This window comes from Eublepharis macularius, chromosome 16 (assembly GCF_028583425.1).
Source record: "Eublepharis macularius isolate TG4126 chromosome 16, MPM_Emac_v1.0, whole genome shotgun sequence".
Classification (NCBI taxonomy): Eukaryota; Metazoa; Chordata; class Lepidosauria; order Squamata; family Eublepharidae; genus Eublepharis; species Eublepharis macularius.
Window position 1 is genome coordinate 25,337,514 of NC_072805.1, and position 20,225 is coordinate 25,357,738.

The following is a 20,225-nucleotide window of genomic DNA, read 5'->3' on the forward strand; positions in this document are numbered from 1 at the left end:
ATGAATCCTCCATGACTTGACAGTTGCTAAAAGACTTATACTACAGCATTGGAAAAACAAAGCCCACATCCCGTAATTCATTGGGTTGAGGACCTTATAACCTTATCAACATTTGAATGTACTGCATATAGATGACAAATGGTTATGGACTTACTTTTAGATATTTGAGACCTTTTATAGAAGCCTATGTATAGATTTGCCACCATTTTCATTTACTTTGCACAAAAGCAGCTCAGCCTCACAGGGCTATTGTGAGGATAAAACAGAGGAGAAAAAAACCATATAAGCTACTTTGGGTGCCCACTGGGTAGAAAGGCAGGGAATAATGAAGTAAAATAAATATAACAAGTGTAATAGGAATTTTGGAGGCATTTATATCATGGACTGTAGATATGTATGTTTGGTCACACCTGCAAAGCTTATGCATTGATGAGAAATAGTTTTTTTTAAACAAAAAAAACTGAACTGAAGCCTTTGTTTCTTACTTTATAAGCCACTAACTCTAGAGGAAGCTTGGACCATTTCTTTAAGCTTTTGGTTTTGTTCAATTTTTTTTAAGAATCTGAACTTCGTTTTTTTAAAAAATATACATAAAATGTAAAATTCCAGCTATTGAACACTCACATAGCGCAATGCAGTTAAAAATCTGAATGACAAAATGCATCATCACAAAAGCTTACAATTTAAATGTTATTTTGTGTGTGTGTGTGTGTATTTAGAAGTATTTCTTAAGGAGATAGCTGCAATCAGGAACTACAAAGCCCTTCTCAATCATTACACTTTCATTCAATGATGTCAATAATATAATACAAAATAAGCCCCTGAGCTCTTCAGCTTGTGGCAAAGGATTCCAGTGCTCTCCTGAGCAAATGTGTTTACAAACTGTACCGGAGTGTTTTTCATTAAGCCTTAAAGTCAATTAAGCTGCGAATTGGAACAATCATTCCTCCTTTGCAAAGTATTGATATTTTTTCCTAGCTGCTTTAGGGCCTTTTCTACTACTCAAGGAGAGATTTATGCTTGACAATTTTGTTCTGATTAAAATGAATCATAGCTCGAAAATTCTAATTTCCTCTTTTCGGTGCAAGAAATGGTTAGACAGATCTAAACTGATACCAACGTCCCGCACACATGGAAAAACTTCCAACAGAATTCAAAACATCAATAAAATATTATGTATCTCTGGTTTAAGCCATAGACCACCACCTAAACACCTAAATTGGGGAACAAAATCCTTCTGCCATTCCCTCAAGGATCTCAAGGAGGTAATCATGAGATATCACAGAACGCAGATCTTTTTTCACTGGATTTTAAGTTCCAGTCAGCTAACTTGGTTGTTTTAATCATTTTTGATAGTTTGAAGCCTCATAAATTCTAGCTGCTGGTATACCTGTCTGCCAAGAAATGTGTGAAAGTAAAATTTCTTGGTGGCTACAAGTGCCTGCAAAGGTGTTCAGTGGTGTGCTAAACGCGCAAGTGTTAAAATTGTGTGAAGGAACATTCCCCTTCTTTTCTCTAGGGGCATGTGAAATTCTCATTCTTAATGGCCCAACCATTTCTCAAATGCTTGGTTTAAAGTTACTTTTCTTAGGCATCATTTTGTTCTTTGCTCATCTAAGCTGGTTAGCTGACCACTTCCTTTATTGGTTTTTATCCCATTCAAGGAGTGGCAACCACAGCTTTCAAAAAGGCTAAGTTCAGGAACTCTTCAGATTTCTGATGGACTGCCTCTTGATTCTTCTTGGCCCTTTTGAAACAAGCAACATGGCAGAAGTTATCTAGAGAAGGCTTGTAAAGAAGCTTTCATACCCTTTCTGGCTTTGAAATCTGAAAACACTCAGCGTAGAATGATTCCAATTTTATTTTACATACCTTCCCCTCACCCTGCCCCATCACCTTTTGTTACTCCTTTGTGTGCCAAAGTATCAGGGGCTGCACCTGGTGACTAACATCTTTGCCTAGCACAGAAACATTCTGGAACAACTTAGCAAAATGATTGCATAAAGCACTGGAAGGGTGGCTTTTCTAGCATTTGGATTCCACCAACTTAAGTGTGCCATCACAATTTGTATCCAATACAAGCCTAGCGGACTGAAGGCTGGTTTCAAGGGCACCATATAAACTGGAGTTCTGTTCTGCCTAGTCAGTTCTGATCTCCATGATCATTATTTTCAGTAAGTTTCAGGTGGGGCGCCATGTTGGTCTTCAGTAGAACAGCAAGATTCAAGTCCAGTAGCATTTTAAAGACCAACAACATTTGCAGGGTATAAGCTTCCAAGAGCCGTGGGAATTTTACTGATCTTTAAGGTGCTATTGGACTTGAATCATTCTTTTCAGTCATGTGCTATAAAATTCAGAGCCTAGCTCGTCTGTCTAAACTCACCTCTGAGGTGAGGACTAGGGATGTGCGTTTCGGCATTCAGAATGCCGAAAGAATGCCGAAACAAAAGTGTTTCGGCTTCTTTCGGGGAATGCCGAAACGTTTCGGGGAATGCCGAAACGTTTCGGGTAGCCGAAAGAAAAAAGCCGAAACGTTTCGGGATTCTTTCGGCTTTCTTTCGGCTTTTCTATGGGAAAATTCCTCCGTCTTCCAGGACGCCTGGAGGAGGCATTTTCCCACCGAATAAGCCCAAAATTGGTGGGGACCTTCCTCTAACCCTTCTCTAACAACCACCCAAGTTTCAGACAGATTGGACTTTGGGGGGCCATGTTATGGCCCCCCAAAGCAGGTCCCCCCATCCTCCCATAAGAAAGCAAAGGAGCAGCATATTGTTAGCATGCTGCTGCTGATCTTTCTTCATTATTTCCTATGGGGAAAAAATGAAGAGGCAGGCTTCCTTTGCCAGGCTTCCTTGCCCCCAGCCCTCAGGGGCCCTTCTCCCACCCCTCCTCCCACCCCCCACCAAGGCTCAGCCTGCTCCCACTTGGGGGGGCCATTTCATGGCCTCCCCAAGTAGGTGCTCTAATCTCTACCACTGACAGCTGGGGGAGGCTTGTGTTGCCAGGGGTGGCATTTTGCATGCAAAATGCCCCCCAACCCTCTGGGGCCCTTCTCCCACCCCTCCTCCCACCCCCCACCAAGGCTCAGCCTGCTCCCACTTGGGGGGGCATTTCATGGCCTCCCCAAGTAGGTGCTCTGCTCTCATCTCTACCACTGACAGCTGGGGGAGGCTTGTGTTGCCAGGGGTGGCATTTTGCATGCAAAATGCCCCCCAACCCTCTGGGGCCCTTCTCCCACCCTTCCTCCCACCCCCCACCAAGGCTCAGACTGCTCCCACTTGGGGGGGCCATTTCATGGCATCCCCAAGTAGGTCCTCTCAGCCCCTAAAGTCCATCCCTTACAGCCCCACACAAACCCAATTCCCCCCCAGCTGCCACACACAGACCCAAATCCCCACATTAGCCCCTCACAGACCCAAATCCACCCCCACCTGCCCTACACCCATAACCCCAGGAACAGGCTGGCAAAGGCCAGCCCTCTCCCTTTGTTCCCTATGCTGGGAACTTCTAAACTCTCTTTCCCTAGGCAATTCTGCACAGCCCAGGGGTGCCACAATGGTGGGCACACTTCTGAGTGCCAGCTGGTCCCTGTGAAAGAGCACCTGAACCACAGACACCCTCCCTCAAATTCCCCCACCACCTACAGAGATGGCTGGCCAGCCAGCCCCATTGTTCCCTATGATGGGAACCAACTGCACAACAAAGAATAAAACAAGAACAACACAAAATAAAGTTTTAAATTTTTTTTTCTCCCTTCCAAAGTACAAGTAGGCAAAGCATTATGACACATTACACCAGCAGTCCCCCACACAGAAAAATAACACAACTCACTTAACATCAGAGAATCACAAAGCATGATTCCTGTCAAAAACACTTTATTTCTTGAACAGCTTTAGGTTACACAGCAGGGGGGAACACCAAAGGGCATGGCAGCACTATCTTACACAAAAATAACACAACTCACTTAACATCAGAGAATCACAAAAACACAATTCCTGTCAAAAACACTTTATTTCTTGAACAGCTTTAGGTTACACAGCAGGGGGGAACACCAAAGGGCATGGCAGCACTATCTTACACAAAAATAACACAACTCACTTAACATCAGAGAATCACAAAAGCACAATTCCTGTCAAAAACACTTTATTTCTTGAACAGCTTTAGGCTACACAGCAGGGGGGGGGGACACCAAAGGGCATGGAAGCAGTATCTTACACAAAAATAACACAACTCACTTCACATTAAAGAATCACCCCAAAAAATAGCTGTCAAAAGCACTTTATTTCTGTAACTGCTTTAGGTTCCACAGTAGGAAGGCACCGCAGAGCAGGAAAGCAGTGTACTACGCAAAAATAACACAACTCACTTCACATCAGAGAATCACACAAACACAATTGCTGTCAAAAACGGTGAAGTGGGTTGTATTATTTTTTGTAGTACATTGCTATCATGCCCTGTTGTGCCCTCCTACTGTGTAACCTAAAGCTGTTCAAGAAATAAAGTGTTTTTGACAGGAATTGTGCTTTTGTGATTCTCTGATGTTAAGTGAGTTGTGTCATTTTTGTGTAAGAAAGTGCTGCCATGCCCTTTGGTGTTCCCCCCTGCTGTGTAACCTAAAGCTGTTCAAGAAATAAAGTGTTTTTGACAGGAATTGTGTTTTTGTGATTCGCTGATGTTAAGTGAGTTGTGTTATTTTTGTGTAAGATAGTGCTGCCATGCCCTTTGGTGTTCCCCCCTGCTGTGTAACCTAAAGCTGTTCAAGAAATAAAGTGTTTTTGACAGGAATCATGCTTTGTGATTCTCTGATGTTAAGTGAGTTGTGTTATTTTTGTGTAAGATAGTGCTGCCATGCCCTTTGGTGTTCCCCCCTGCTGTGTAACCTAAAGCTGTTCAAGAAATAAAGTGTTTTTGACAGGAATCATGCTTTGTGATTCTCTGATGTTAAGTGAGTTTTGTTTTAATTTTTCTGTGTGGGGGACTGCTGGTGTAATGTGTCATAATGCTTTGCCTACTTGTACTTTGGAAGGGAGAAAATAATTTTTTTAAAACTTTATTTTCTGTTGTTCTTGTTTTATTCTTTGTTGTGCAGTTGGTTCCCATCATAGGGAACAATGGGGCTGGCTGGCCAGCCATCTCTGTAGGTGGTGGGGGAATTTGAGGGAGGGTGTCTGTGGTTCAGGTGCTCTTTCACAGGGACCAGCTGGCACTCAGAAGTGTGCCCACCATTGTGGCACCTCTGGGCTGTGCAGAATTGCCCAGGGAAAGAGAGTTTAGAAGTTCCCAGCATAGGGAACAAAGGGAGAGGGCTAGCCTTTGCCAGCCTGTTCCTGGGGTTATGGGTGTAGGGCAGGTGGGGGTGGATTTGGGTCTGTGAGGGGCTAATGTGGGGATTTGGGTCTGTGTGTGGCAGCTGGGGGGGAATTGGGTTTGTGTGGGGCTGTAAGGGATGGACTTTAGGGGCTGAGAGGACCTACTTGGGGATGCCATGAAATGGCCCCCCCAAGTGGGAGCAGTCTGAGCCTTGGTGGGGGGTGGGAGGAAGGGTGGGAGAAGGGCCCTAGAGGGCTGGGGGGCATTTTGCATGCAAAATGCCACCCCTGGCAACACAAGCCTCCCCCAGCTGTCAGTGGTAGAGATGAGAGCAGAGCACCTACTTGGGGAGGCCATGAAATGCCCCCCCAAGTGGGAGCAGGCTGAGCCTTGGTGGGGGGTGGGAGGAGGGGTGGGAGAAGGGCCCCAGAGGGTTGGGGGGCATTTTGCATGCAAAATGCCACCCCTGGCAACACAAGCCTCCCCCAGCTGTCAGTGGTAGAGATTAGAGCACCTACTTGGGGAGGCCATGAAATGCCCCCCCCAAGTGGGAGCAGGCTGAGCCTTGGTGGGGGGTGGGAGGAGGGGTGGGAGAAGGGCCCCTGAGGGCTGGGGGGCATTTTGCATGCAAAATGCCACCCCTGGCAAAGGAAGCCTGCCTCTTCATTTTTCCCCCATAGGAAATAATGAAGAAAGATCAGCAGCAGCATGCTAACAATATGCTGCTCCTTCGCTTTCTTATGGGAGGATGGGGGGACCTGCTTTGGGGGGCCATAACATGGCCCCCCAAAGTCCAATCTGTCTGAAACTTGGGTGGTTGTTAGAGAAGGGTTAGAGGAAGGTCCCCACCAATTTTGGGCTTATTCGGTGGGAAAATGCCTCCTCCAGGCGTCCTGGAAGACGGAGGCATTTTCCCATAGAAAAAAGCCGAAAGAATGCCGAAAGAATGCCGAAAGAATCCCGAAAGTCGAAAGCCGAAAGAGATTCTTGTTTCGGCTTTAACGATAGAGAATCTTCTTTCGGCTTTCTACTTTCGGCTATAGCCGAAAATTTTTGGCTTGCACACCCCTAGTGAGGACATTACCTAGGCCAGCTCTGGCTCCATTTCTACTTGTTAACCTGGATGCAATCCTGGCCAACTTTGACTATGCCTGTCTCTGGCTTTCTGTATCTTGCTTACATCTGACCCCACTAGTACCGACCACATCTCTCACCCTTGTTGCTGGATCTCACTTGACACAAGGGACTCTATTGTTGCTCAACTTATCTTCCATTCGACACCAGTGGGTTGAAACTCTGTAACCATCACCTTGGCCTCTACCTCCTGCCCTCAAGAAACTGAGAACAGAAAAAATGGCCCCTTTAACAACACCCTTTCTTTTCGTTTCTTTTCCTTAGAAGCTCATTGATTAACAAATCTTGAGCAGCAGAAAGTTCTTGTTCATCATTTTTTTGACTCAAGGGATATAAGGACTGGAACAAATTGTACTACCGTCAATGTAATCTTAGGAACATCATGATCTCTAATCAGATAAAACAGTGTTTCCGAGGTGTAGGGGGAGTGATTGATCAGTAATAAGTGGCTCTGATATTCTCATACAAATGGCATTCCAGCAGGACATGCAAAGATGTATCAATCCTATTAAGACTGCAAGGGCAGATTCTTTTTTTTCTTTTTTTTATAATTTTTTTTTATTTTCATAACTACAAAACACTACACCAGACTATCACAAGGAAAGGGGAGAGGGAAGGGACAAAGGGGGGTGGAAAAAGAAAAGGGGGGGGGAATGAACTACAAACACTAAACACTACACTTCAATGTTTCCCTTCATACTGTCATAATACAAAAATAGATCCATAGAATAATGATGGAGTGGTTAATCATACAGAGAATAAACATTTCAAATTCTGTTTAAACTTTCCTCCCCCTTCTAGGTCCCGGACGCAATTCTCTCTGTGCAACTGCTGTTGCGATGCTCTCCTCCTCCTCCCCCCCCTCCGGCTCCTCCTTTTCTTCGTTCTTGGTGCAGCAGAGTTCTGGGTTTTTATTCTCAAAATCCTTTAGTTGATCTTCTGATAATATCTTATAGGCCTGATCTTTATATCTGAACCATATTCCTTCCGGGAATAACCATTTGTACTTTATTCCATGGTCCCTCAGAAGAGCTGCAAACTTTTTATATTTAAAACGCCGTTTCCGGACTAGAAATGGAACGTCCTTCAAAATCTTGACTTTCAAACCCATAAAGTCCAAATCCGCATTGTATGAGTTATATAGGATGGTGTCCCGAATCTTTTTAGATGAAAAGTCAATAATGATCTCACGAGGCAACTGTCGCTTTGTTGCATATTTTGAAGAAGCCCGACGGACCTCCAAAATGGCGCTTTTAACCTCTTCTTTAGTCGTCCTCGCGGGTGTCGCCAGTAGTTCCGAGACCAAATCCCACAGATCCTCATTTTCCTCCTCTTTCACGTTTTGGAGACGCAAAATTGTCTGCGTTCGTTCCACCTGTAGCCCGATCAGCTGGTTCTCCACCAACTTCAGCTCCTTTTTTGTAGCCTTCACAAGTGACGCACTTTCCAGAGCAGACTTTTCTGCCCCCCCCGCTGCTGCCTTAATGGTTTTCACCTCGCTTTCAATTAAGCCCACCCTTTGATCAGTTTCGTTCAGCTTGTCAACAAAGGGTTTTATGGCTTCCACCACCGCCCTGCGCACCAACTCTTCGAGCGACTCCCCCTTCAAAGTAGCCGCGATTGACTTACCGAGAGCGGGACTTTGCTTCTTTGCTGCCATTTTAGGGGGGGGGGCAACAAATTTCTGGAACTCAACGAAGGGGAAGAGCGAGTCTTCTTCAGATCAACCTCTCCTTCACAAACGCTTGTAAAACAGAAGGGATTCGCTTGTTTACAGGCTTCCGCCTGTTTCTTTTACTTGCTGTTTCTCGTTGCCCGGCGGCACTCGAGGCGCCGCGCACATCTGCCGGCCTCCATAGGGACAAACGGGCAATTTCCCCCCCCCCGCATTGATTTCGGGGAGTTCTTCCCGCTGCGTCCCGGACCCTGGCTCCCTCCCTGGGAGTCCTGGGGGCTAATCCTTGCGGATCAGCCGCCCGGTCAGGGTGCCCGGTCGTTTCCTCCTGGACCAGCCGAGAGGAGCGTCCGGCATGGCTGAGAAAACGAAACCGAAACCTGCAAGGGCAGATTCTAACAGAATAAGGCCTATTTTAAAATCTTCCTTCTAAAACCATAGAAGGCATAATATTCAATCTTGCAAATAAAAGAGCTCTACAATAGCATGGAATAGTCAAATAATAGGGAGGTACAGATTTCGAAGGAGTAATGCCAAAGGACAGAGGGGAACAGACATGATAAGCTCTATATGTCAAACTTGCATGATTGATTTCTAGAACACACTTTTAATCAAAGAGAGAGAGAGCTTTTGTTTTACCGATCTCAGAGATAAGATTGGTGTTGGACTTTTTGCAACTGTCCTACGCTCAGTCATGAAAGAGTTAAATTGGTATTCTGTTTGTTTAGTCAAATAACTAGTTAGCATAGGACCACTTAGGCTTTGAGAGAAGTTCCCGCCAGAGAAAGTGGGTGTCTTTAGTCTCAATGAGAGAATCTACGACTGGATGAGCCAGTTTATTGAGGGGGGGGAGCAATTAGCTAGCAACATATACTAAGGTTTTATTGCTCTTTGTTCACTACTACTTCACTAGACCTTGCAGTCTAAGCTCTGTACTCAGTGCTCTCTATGTTCTAACTGTGGGCCAAGCTACACATGACGAATGACACTTGAACGGCAAGTGGATTGAGTGGAGGGCAAGTGAACAGGGAGAAATACACTTGCTGTTCAAGTGTCATTCGTCATGTGTAGCTTGGCCCTAAGTCTCTAAGTTTTTCTCTCTCTAGTACCTAGTTTAGTTATCAAGATGCAGTCAGAAACTGTTTGTTGTTTTTCTTACCAAATGTAGTAAAGTATTTTTAGAGCTAGAATCACAGAAGTTTTTCCTACCAAATGTAGTAAAGAGCTAGAAACGCAGAAGTCTGTCTACTTATTTCCACTGCACTATTATCAAACTCTGCTACTCTGAAAACATATATTGCATTGCTGCTGCAACCCCCAACAATTAGTTATCATACTGATTAGTGGCAGTTTCTCATTCAAAGTTTTCATCCAAACCAATTTGAAGGTACCCCCATTTCAAGGCAGCCAATAGGCCATCCTCAGCAAAAACAATTTTATTCTCCATTTGGGGGCAGATAGTCACACTCTTGCTTCCAAAGATGTTTCACCAAATTCCACCCGCAATGCAACACTGAGACATAACAGCTCTACATTTTTCTTAGAAACTGAGCAAGGGGCTGATAAATATTTTTGGATGTGGCTTTAATCCAAATAGCTGAATCAAAAAGAATTAGGGAACTGCTTTCGGGTAAAAAGGCTTCACAGCTCCAGGAATGTACTTCTCCCCCTTATTACAAATAAACCTGATTATAGCATTTACATAGGATTTTGCTATGTTAAATATCATTCTAAGTTGGGGATTCCAAGATAAGTCTGCTGAAAACAGAATCCCCCAATACTTGTTCAATGTTAAATCTGCTGATTGACCATTGCAATATGGGCCATCTCCTTCTTTTGGTGAAGGATCTTAGATTTCTTTTTTTTTTAATAAATTTTTTATTTTTCATAGCTACAAAATACTACACAAAACTATCACAAGGAAAGGGGAGAGGAAAGGGACAAAGGGGGGTGGAAAAAGAAAAGGGAGGGAATGAACTACAAACACTAAACACTACACTTCAATGTTTCCCTTCATACTGTCATAATACAAAAATAGCTCCATAAAATAATGATGGAGTGGTTAATCATACAGAGAATAAACATTTCAAATTCTGATTAAACTTTCCTCCCCCTTCTAGGTCCCGGACGCAATTCTCTCTGTACAACTGCTGTTGCGATGCTCTCCTCCTCCCCCCCCCCCTCCGGCTCCTCCTTTTCTTCGTTCTTGGTGCAGCAGAGTTCTGGGTTTTTATTCTCAAAATCCTTTAGTTGATCTTCTGATAATATCTTGTAGGCCTGATCTTTATATCTGAACCATATTCCTTCCGGGAATAACCATTTGTACTTTATTCCATGGTCCCTCAGAAGTGCTGCAAACTTTTTATATTTAAAACGCCGTTTCCGGACTAGAAATGGAACGTCCTTCAAAATCTTGACTTTCAAGCCCATAAAGTCCAAATCCGCATTGTATGAATTATATAGGATGGTGTCCCGGATCTTTTTAGATGAAAAGTCAATAATGATCTCACGAGGCAACTGTCGCTTTGTTGCATATTTTGAAGAAGCCCGACGGACCTCCAAAATGGAGCTTTTGACCTCTTCTTTAGTCGTCCTCGCGGGTGTCGCCAGTAGTTCCGAGACCAAATCCCACAGATCCTCATTTTCCTCCTCTTTCACGTTTTGGAGACGCAAAATTGTCTGCGTTCGTTCCACCTGTAGCCCGATCAGCTGGTTCTCCACCAACTTCAGCTCCTTTTTTGTAGCCTTCACAAGTGACGCACTTTCCAGAGCAGACTTTTCTGCCCCCCCCCGCTGCTGCCTTAATGGTTTTCACCTCGCTTTCAATTGAGCCCACCCTTTGATCAGTTTCGTTCAGCTTGTCAACAAAGGGTTTTATAGCTTCCACCACCGCCCTGCGTACCAACTCTTCGAGCGACTCCCCCTTCTGCAAGGTAGCCGAGATTGACTTACCGAGAGCGGGACTTTGCTTCCTTGCTGCCATTTTGGGGGGGGGGGCGCCAACAAAATTCTGGAACTCAACGAAGGGGAAGAGCGAGTCTTCTTCAGATCAACCTCTCCTTCACAAACGCTTGTAGAACAGAAGGGATTCGCTTATTTACAGGCTTCCGCCTGTTTCTTTTACTTGCCGTTTCTCGTTGCCCGGCGGCACTCGAGGCGCCGCGCACATCTGCCGGCCTCCATAGGGACAAACGGGCAATTCCCCCCCCGCATTGATTTCGGGGAGTTCTTCCCGCCGCGTCCCGGACCCTGGCTCCCTCCCTGGGAGTCCTGGGGGCTAATCCTTGTGGGTCAGCCGCCCGGTCAGGGTGCCCGGTCGTTTCCTCCCGGACCAGCCGAGAGGAGCGTCCGGCATGGCTGAGAAAACGAAACCGAATCAAGGATCTTAGATTTCTGGTAGTTAATCACCAGATTCCCATGCAAACAATAGTTGGTGCAACCAAACCTGGTGCAAGACAAAATGGCGGTATCATTCACATAAAGCAAACTGGAGACACTAGTCTCACCTAATTTAGGTGGATGACATAGCTCATCAAAATTAGATGTTAAATCATTTAAATATAGAAAGGGAGATAATAAACAGTTCTGTCTTATTGCTTATTCTAGGTTAAATCAGTTTTTTAAAAAATGTCCGTCATACTCCCAGCGTGTTTGAGCAGTTGAGTCACAATACAGCCATTGTCAATGGTAGTTTGGGCAAGTTTACTCCACAATTTGGGGCGATTTATAGCGTTGAAAGCCCCTTTAAGATCAATAAAGCCCCTTTAAGATCAATCACCTCCTCTTAAAAGATGAATATTTCTCAGCCAGATAGTAGAGGACTAGGCAGTGGTCATAAGTCAAGGAGTCCCATTTGAAACCGATCTGCTCATAACCAAGCACAGCTTCTGACTCCATCTAAATCAGGACCCTTTTTAAAATATTGGAACTATAATCAAATACCTCCATGAGGTAGGCATCTGGCCAGATGAATTAATTAAAGTTAATTTGAATTTGAATTAGTAGCAGAATTGGTGAAACAGGGTGATCACTTCCCATGTAATCACAAACTTTTTGCTGTTTGAAGAGGGTCAAATGCTCAATAGGAACGAGAACAATGTCTATTGGATTAGCTCCTCAGTGGCCCACATAAATGAAGTCACCGGCTTCATCGATCTCTGAGCAGCCATTCAGCAGGATAACATTTCTCTAAATTGCAAATTTGGCCAGCTCAAGGCCTGCAATATTTATTATGGCATTGTTAGATTTTTTTATTATGCCAAGGATTAAGAAATTCACCACTATTGGGAGAGAATAACTTAAATAGAGTGTAATTGTCACTGCCTATCCTGGCATTGAAATCGACTGCTAATACTAAAGAAATTCCTGGAAATCGGGCATGCAGATCTATTTTTCTCAAATGGGCCCAGCTCTGTATCATTATGGTAGATGTGGACGGGGCAATTTAAACCAAGGAAAAAATAACAGTCAAGTCAAGTCAAAAGAGTTTATTGTCTATAGCCATAGGCCATCACAATTCACCAAACATTGACTAATAAACAATTAAATCCCTTATCACAGTTTATATAAAAAATAACAGTCAATGCATCCAATTTCAGCAGAAGAACAATCAAGTCATCTGCCACCAAAAGATTGCGGGATCCAATATTCAAATTTGATGATATTGGACAAGCAAGGCCCACAGCCTACTGCCCCTCCTCTTGGACCTATAGAAGCCCACTGGAAATAAGCTGTATAGCCAGAGGAAATTAGTTCATCCATTAGCCAGGTCTCCAGAAGGAGTAAGATATCACAAGAAGCTAAAAATGCTTTAGTATTGGTATGATGGCCTCTTTCTTGAGTGCAACCCAGCTATATTCCCTAAATCGATTATGACTTTTGGCTCCAAGGGAATGGACATTTTCTCCCCTGGTGGACTGTGAGCTCGTGGCCGCTTTCTGGTAGGGGGGCGGGGAATAGCTTCACAGAAAGGATTACATAAAAGTTGGATTTCACTGCTGTCAGGGAGCTTATGTAAAACAACTAATGTAGATTCTCTTTGATTAATTAAATGATTTTGTTCCTACCCAATTTGTAATAGAGTATGCTGCAATTTTTGGAGTCAAGTGGTTATATTATCTTGTTCTTTGTAAGGTAGGGAATGAAATTATTGGAGAATATTTGCATCCATTATATCCAGCTGAACATCTTTTGAAAAGGATGGCAAAGAGAAAAAACTTTTAACTTGATCCATTAAGCTAGGTCCTTCATGAAGCAGCTTGTCTGATCACTCCAGTTTCTTGGCTGGTGAGAACTCAATCAGAGGTCTATCTCTAATGGCAAATGTTCCTCTCTTGGAGAGAGCTGAAGTTCTGTTCTCTGCTACCTTTTCTTTCCTTACTACTTTCTAATTAGAGATTTTCTCCAGGGAAACAGGCAGTATTACAATTGGGTTATGATAACACTTCCCTGGGAAAATCCCATGGAGATTAAACCAATTTTGATTAGCCAGAATTTGAGAGGGAATACTGGAACTATAAAAGGAGAGAGTCAACCAATTTTCCCTGAGAGTCCCTGGCATTTTATCAAAATGTTTTAAATCAATATTCTTTGGGCGATAGTTTAACAGATACCCTAAGTGCTCTTTTAAACACCACTTGTTATGCCAAGATATCACTCTCCCCCTAAAGGAAACGATAGACAGTGAAGTTTTACATGTATCCAAAGCCATAGTGGAAGCGGGGAAAAGATGAGTTTTTAAAAAAGAGACCCTGGCAAAGGATCTTTGTTGTTATCACTGTTTGAAAAGATAGGGTGGCCTTCAGCTGTTCGCTTACTAAAGCCAGTTCTTGGCATAGAAAGAGAAGTTAATTTACCCCAAGGGAATTAAACTTATCATATCTTTTCTGGAGGGTTTCTGCTATTAAGAATGCCTGCAAAGCCAGAATATCAGACTGATCCTTTTTCTCCTTCCCTTTTTCCAAAAGACAAAATTTCTTTGGTGAACCCTGGTAAGCACCGAAAGTAGAGTCTAGAACAGACTTTAGCAGCATATGAGGTTCTCCTCCCTCAGCAACATCGTTCTCTAGCTGTTCATCTTGTAGGGTATGGAGTCTATTTGAAGTTTCAACTCCAAAAGTAAAGAAGGTGTTTTGGGATGGAAGAATTAATAGAGTTGAAAAGACAGCCCCTTTTCCTACCCATTCCAATCACCTATGGTCATATGTGACGAGATCAGTAAAAAAAAAAGCTAAAATAATATAACATAATAATAATAACATTCGATTTATATACCGCCCTTCAGGACAACTTAATGCCCACTCAGAGCGGTTTACAAAGCATGTCATTATTATCCCCACAACAAAACACCCTGTGAGGTTGGGTGGGGCTGAGAGAGCTCTGAGAGAGCTGTGACTGGCTCAAGGTCACCCAGCTGGCTTCAAGTGGAGGAGTAGGGAATCAAACACGGCTCTCCAGATTAGAGTCCCGTGCTCTTAACCACTACACCAAACTGGCTTTTAACAAAATAATTAAAATGATAAAATGGCTGTAGATACTGTGAGGTTTAAAAAAATTAAAAAGACAATCACTTCAGCACAAGATAACAAAATAAATAAGTATAGGTAATAAATAAATAGCAGGTAAGACGTGAGAACGAAAGCTGAAAAATTTGGATTTTAGAACAGCCAACTGATATAGAAGCCAGTAAACCAACAAGCAGGGGGAATCTCATTCAGAACTTACAATGAAATCCTAAATAGGGTTACTCCAGTCTAAGCCCACTGGTTTCAATGAAATCAGAATAACTCTTCTTAGGATTCCACTGTTAATCACCTACCCAGTAAAAGTGAGCTGATGTCAGCAACACAAATAATTTATGGTTTGTTCAAGAGTGTGCAGGTACTGCAGCCTTTCAGCCTGCCCTCAAGCCTGTTTTCCTAAAAAGCAATCTCACTTTAAATAACAAGTAAAATAAGATAAAGTAAAATAAAATAGCCGAAGGAAATCAAAGCAGCTCTCCCTCAAGTGAATTGGCTTTGATTAGGCACCAATTAAACAACAATAGTTAAAACATAAACCAGCATGCATACCATTAATTAAGCTACTAAAAAAGCATAAGTCAGAGTGAAAGCAAAATAAATTTTTAAAATCTCCATCACCCTCCTAAGTCCTAACAAACCCCTAAATGTTTATTTTTTTAAAAAAATCCACTCCCCAACTCCCTCACTCTACTAATATAGATAAGTAAGGGGGGGAGCTAAAACAAAGTCTATGTACTCTATATGAAGTCTATAGCTTCTTCAAAATGATAAGAACTACAAAATAAAGATAAGAAAACTAAGAAGATCATGAGAGAGAAAACAAATAAAAAGACGTTTAAAAGCCTCTAGAAGTTAAAATTAGCAGTCTCTAAGCAGAGCACAGGATACGAGCATATTACGCTATCAAACCAGAACTGGAACTTTTTAAACAACACTCTAGGAATTTCTCACAATCTCTGCGGTCTTTACCATAGAGTTTAGGGGAAATTTCTAGAGGGTCATCCAGAAGGAACATCACATCTCCCCAAAACCCACCCTGTCTAGGCACAATTTTCAAAATCTCCCAGCATTTGCCAAGGCAGTGTTAATAACCCGGTCCATTATTTACAGTACATGCTTCTCCAAAAGGCCCATAGACATCAATACCATGCTTAAACAAAGAATGATTAGATAGACATACACCTGCAGTGTACCCAGGGTTTTTTTTCACCGGGAACGCAGTGGAACGGAGCTCCGGCACCTCTTAAAAATGGTCACATGGCTGGTGGCCCCGCCCCCTGATCTCCAGACAGAGGGGAGTTTAGATTGCTCTCCGCACTGCCGAGCATTGCGGAGGGCAATCTAAACTCCCCTCTGTCTGGAGATCAGGGGGCGGGGCCACCAGCCATGTGATCATTTTCTCCTAGGGCAATTTAAACTTTAAAAAACTCCCCCCTTGTTCCAGCTGACCCAAAGTGATGTCATTGTGCGGTCCTGAGTTCCACCACTGAGTTCCACTACCTCTTTTCCCCAAAAAAAGCCCTGAGTGTATCTGTATGTGTATGTGCAGCATGTATACATGCTGCAGTATGTATATAAATAAGAAAATTCTATATACTAAATATATGCATAAGCATATCCCTCAAGCACAGTAAGTCAGCTTTCTAAACCTATAACATTTGGAACAAATGAGGTTATCTCATAAGTGATATAACTTACTTTCAGGACAGAGCCCTGGAACTTCTCTCTTTGAATTAACACCAGCTGCAGATACTACCTGTCCTGAGCAGCAATCTCCAGCAATTATCAGCAATAACCAGTACCTTTTGAACGATGAGTTTACTGCAAAACTGACAAGCTTTGCACCAAAATAGATAGTTTTGCAGAAAATATTTTTCAGCACTTGTCTCCAAACAGAAGCCTACTACTCATTGGTTGGGGGGTTTTTTTGGTGTGGTTCTTTCAACTGATATGACAAATATTAGGATTATTATGCCAACCTTTCAATCAGCTTTATCAGGATGACTCTGTATTATAACAGTGCTCACTCTTATGCTGGAACTAAGTTAGCGTCAAACTATTTTTAAGCAAAGGTGGATTCCTTTATGGCACTACCCACCCACCCCCACACACACCAAATTTGGATGTGTCCACAAGCCATTTACAAAGTTTACATTTCATGGAACTCTCAGAAATAAATTCTTGCTCAAACTGAAGGCTCAGCAAATATGTGTTTGCTGATCTAATCAGAATAATTGAACACACAGGACAGCTAGTATCAATGCATTCTGCATCATGAGCCACTGGGACATTTGTCTTTGGACATGGATTATATTACAACCTCAGGATGCATTTTCTTAGGCCTTCTAATAGTCTTTTGCAGGTTCTAACAGCTATTTGGCCTCTGCAATGTCAGAGGACTGAAGCCAATGGTAGTGACACAGGCCCCTCTGTGATGTCAGAGCATATCAGCCAATCAAGAAGAGATGTAAGCAGAAAGATCAGAGGAGGAGCAAAAAGGTTCAAGCAGAGATTTTTTCAGGAATATTTAAAACAGTCCACTGTGTTACCAGCCTCTTAGCTGGACTATAAGTTTATGAAAATGCACGCATGTACATGAGAGAGGCTTCCATTTTGTTAAAATTAGCCATACACGTTTATTGTAAATCTGTTTCCCTCCTCTATCACCGTAAGTAGATGTTGTCTTTTATCTTCTTCTCAAGACTGCTTACAATTTGATGTAAATTTTAAACATCCTGTAATTCATCAACTAATTCTCTCCTAGTTACACATTCCAAGTAATTAAAGTTCAGTAATAACTTATTCTTTCTGCTCCAGCACCTGCATTTCATTTGTTTATTTTCCCAGAGTCATAAATCTGAGGGACTGTCAAAGTGCCATAATATTAGTGCAATAATCAAAGTTAATTAGTCCCTCTCAATAAACAACAACAAAGCCATTACAAAGATGCATTGAAAGTGCTCAGGCTACCCACTTTACAGATGAGATTGTAAGGCGAACAATTAAGAGTTTGGAATGGTTAGCAAATAAGTGCAGCGCTTTAGAACTAATCTGAAACAAAGACAATGAGAGACTTTTTGGTTTTAGATTCATTATCAAAAGCGTAATATCAATACAGGTGTTGACCGCATGGGCACCTGAACGGGCATTCAGGATCAGCAGGAGGGCTGGAGACGGGGACAAGGGGGCTTGCGTGTAACATCGGCTATGTCGCCGATGCTGCCACATCACTTCTAGGTACAACCCAAAAACGAGAGCAGGAAGTTCTAGGAATTGTTGGAAACTATGGTAAAGCCCCTACAAGCGGCAGCAGATAATGGGACTTAATAGACATTTTCATACTTGTTTCAAGATATTTGCAAATCCACGTGTTTATTGTACAAAGACAATGATGGCCCTATTTGTTTTCTTGTTTTCCAATTGTTGCCAGAAATTCAGCTTTCAGATGTGCTTTGGCTGGATGATCGCATTAAACTCAAGCGAGGCCTTCACCAAAGACAGTGTAATGATAGTGTAATGATAGTGTAATGACTCCGCCCACTCTCTGTCATCAACCAATCATATAACTCACTCATCTCTCTCTTTCACCCCCACTCTTCACCTATCTCACCAAACATTTAAAGACACATGCACCCATTTCTGGAAATCATTACAGATAGCTTCACACTTTGTGCAGTAAACATGTGTGATGAGGAAGGCAAATATCTTCAAACCATTTATAAGGGAGCCGCGACTGATCACGCTTCTCAGATGCATTTGTTTTGCACTTCACCCGAAAAGGACAATTAAAGGGGTATACGATCAAGATTGCAAAGGTATAAATTACATATTACAGTATACAGGTACTTATGGTGTAGAGAAGTAGAGAGATAACTCTTTCCAACTCTCTGGCAATAACAGAATTCAATAACAAATGAAACTGATTGATTGATAGAATCAGGGTTGACAAAAGAAAGCAAAACGGGTAGCTGTGTTAACCAGGCAGCAAAATAAAACCAAACTCCAGCAGCTCCTTAAAGACCAACATTTATTTCAATACGAGCTTTCCTGCATACAAAGAATAACATACGAAATTCACTGTACAGGTGACTCTCAAAAGGGATTTGAAGGGATTTCACTTTAAACAGGACAGGTTCCATCAGTGACTATTAGCTGTGAGAGCTAGATGAAATCGTAACGTTCAGAAGTGGCATGCCACTGAATCCCACTTGCTACAGGGAAGGGTTTTCTGGAAGCACTCCTTGTCTGTTGTGAGAAACAAGGTGCTTAACCAGGTAGAACGTTGATGTGATCCAGTAGGACTCTTACATGCATTGTTGCAAACACCCAGTCATAATCTCCAGTGTAACTGTAGCACACACAGTTGCCATGTGAAGGAACTTAATTCTCCATAGTTTTGGAGCTAAAAGGTTTTTAGTAATTTTAGTCCGTTCTATAGGAAATTAGCAGGTAACGCCAAATGGAAGAAGATAATTCAAAATCCACTGCTAGAAGCCATCATACATGTTATTCATTAGAGCGCCAACTTTTTGAATTGTGGATGTTTTTGTATGATGTCATTCAGGTCTAATGTATTTTTATAATTCATGTTTTCTTGCGAGTAGTCACTGACTTTATATTCTGGTGTATGTTTTTATATATTTTCAAATGGATTTAGTATTTTTTCCCCATCAATTGTGGGTGCCAGGTTTTCCCCCCTTTTGTGTGTTCACACTTTTTTACCGGTTGTTCATTAGAGTTGCCTTTCCCCCCTTTTTTTCTCCCACTTGTATAATCCACTTGTGAAAGCATGTATAAACTGCCATGCAAATTACCTATTACAGCACTGTGTAAACTTTCCTGCAACCTCATGCTCATGAAAGAAAAGCGAAATAAAAATTCAAGCAAAGCAGCCCTAGTGACTATTTTCCTCCTTTACGCAGATCTTTTGATCCAACTGAAAAAGTACACTCACATCTTCAAATTAATTGAAGCATGCAATCATTTTCACAAGAAGCAGGTTCTATTTAGCCATATTTTAATCATATGTTCAAGATTCACTGATCTGCTGATTAATATATTTAACTCATATTATTGGGGTAAATAATCAATGCTGGTTTTAGACTGAAGGGTATGAGCATTAGAAGACTCAACACAAAAATACAAGAGCAGGTCACCTACCCAAGCTCTGGGCTAACATGACAAAATAGCATAGTCAAAACACTTCCCCCATCTCTGCAGTTTCTCTGCTTACAAAATAATAAGCAATTTCACACCTTCTAGGGACAGTGCATAGCTCAACCATGTACATACTGCACAACTGATTTGAAGTCAATGGCTGTCGAGCCAAATGTAGCTCAGTATGAAACCAAATATGGCTCTTTAAAAAGGAAAATGAAATCTTTAAGTTAAGGTATATTGGAAGGACAGATAACCAGTAGAATAGCCCATATAATCAGAAGGGGATGGCAGACAAAGATCATTAAGGGACTAAAATGCTTCTTAGAGATGATTTACAGGAAGGGGTATGATAGCGATGTACAGTTACCAGCAATCCAAGTGTGAACCATACACAGATTTATAACAGTGCACTAAAACAATTGTGC

At 42.4% G+C, this 20,225-nt stretch overlaps 1 protein-coding gene across 1 annotated transcript in view; it reads right to left on the reverse strand.

The window, feature by feature from the left end:
- Positions 1 to 20,225, reverse strand: part of WWOX (WW domain containing oxidoreductase) — a 748,321-nt gene that overhangs the window by 689,169 nt on the left and 38,927 nt on the right. The window lies entirely within an intron of this gene.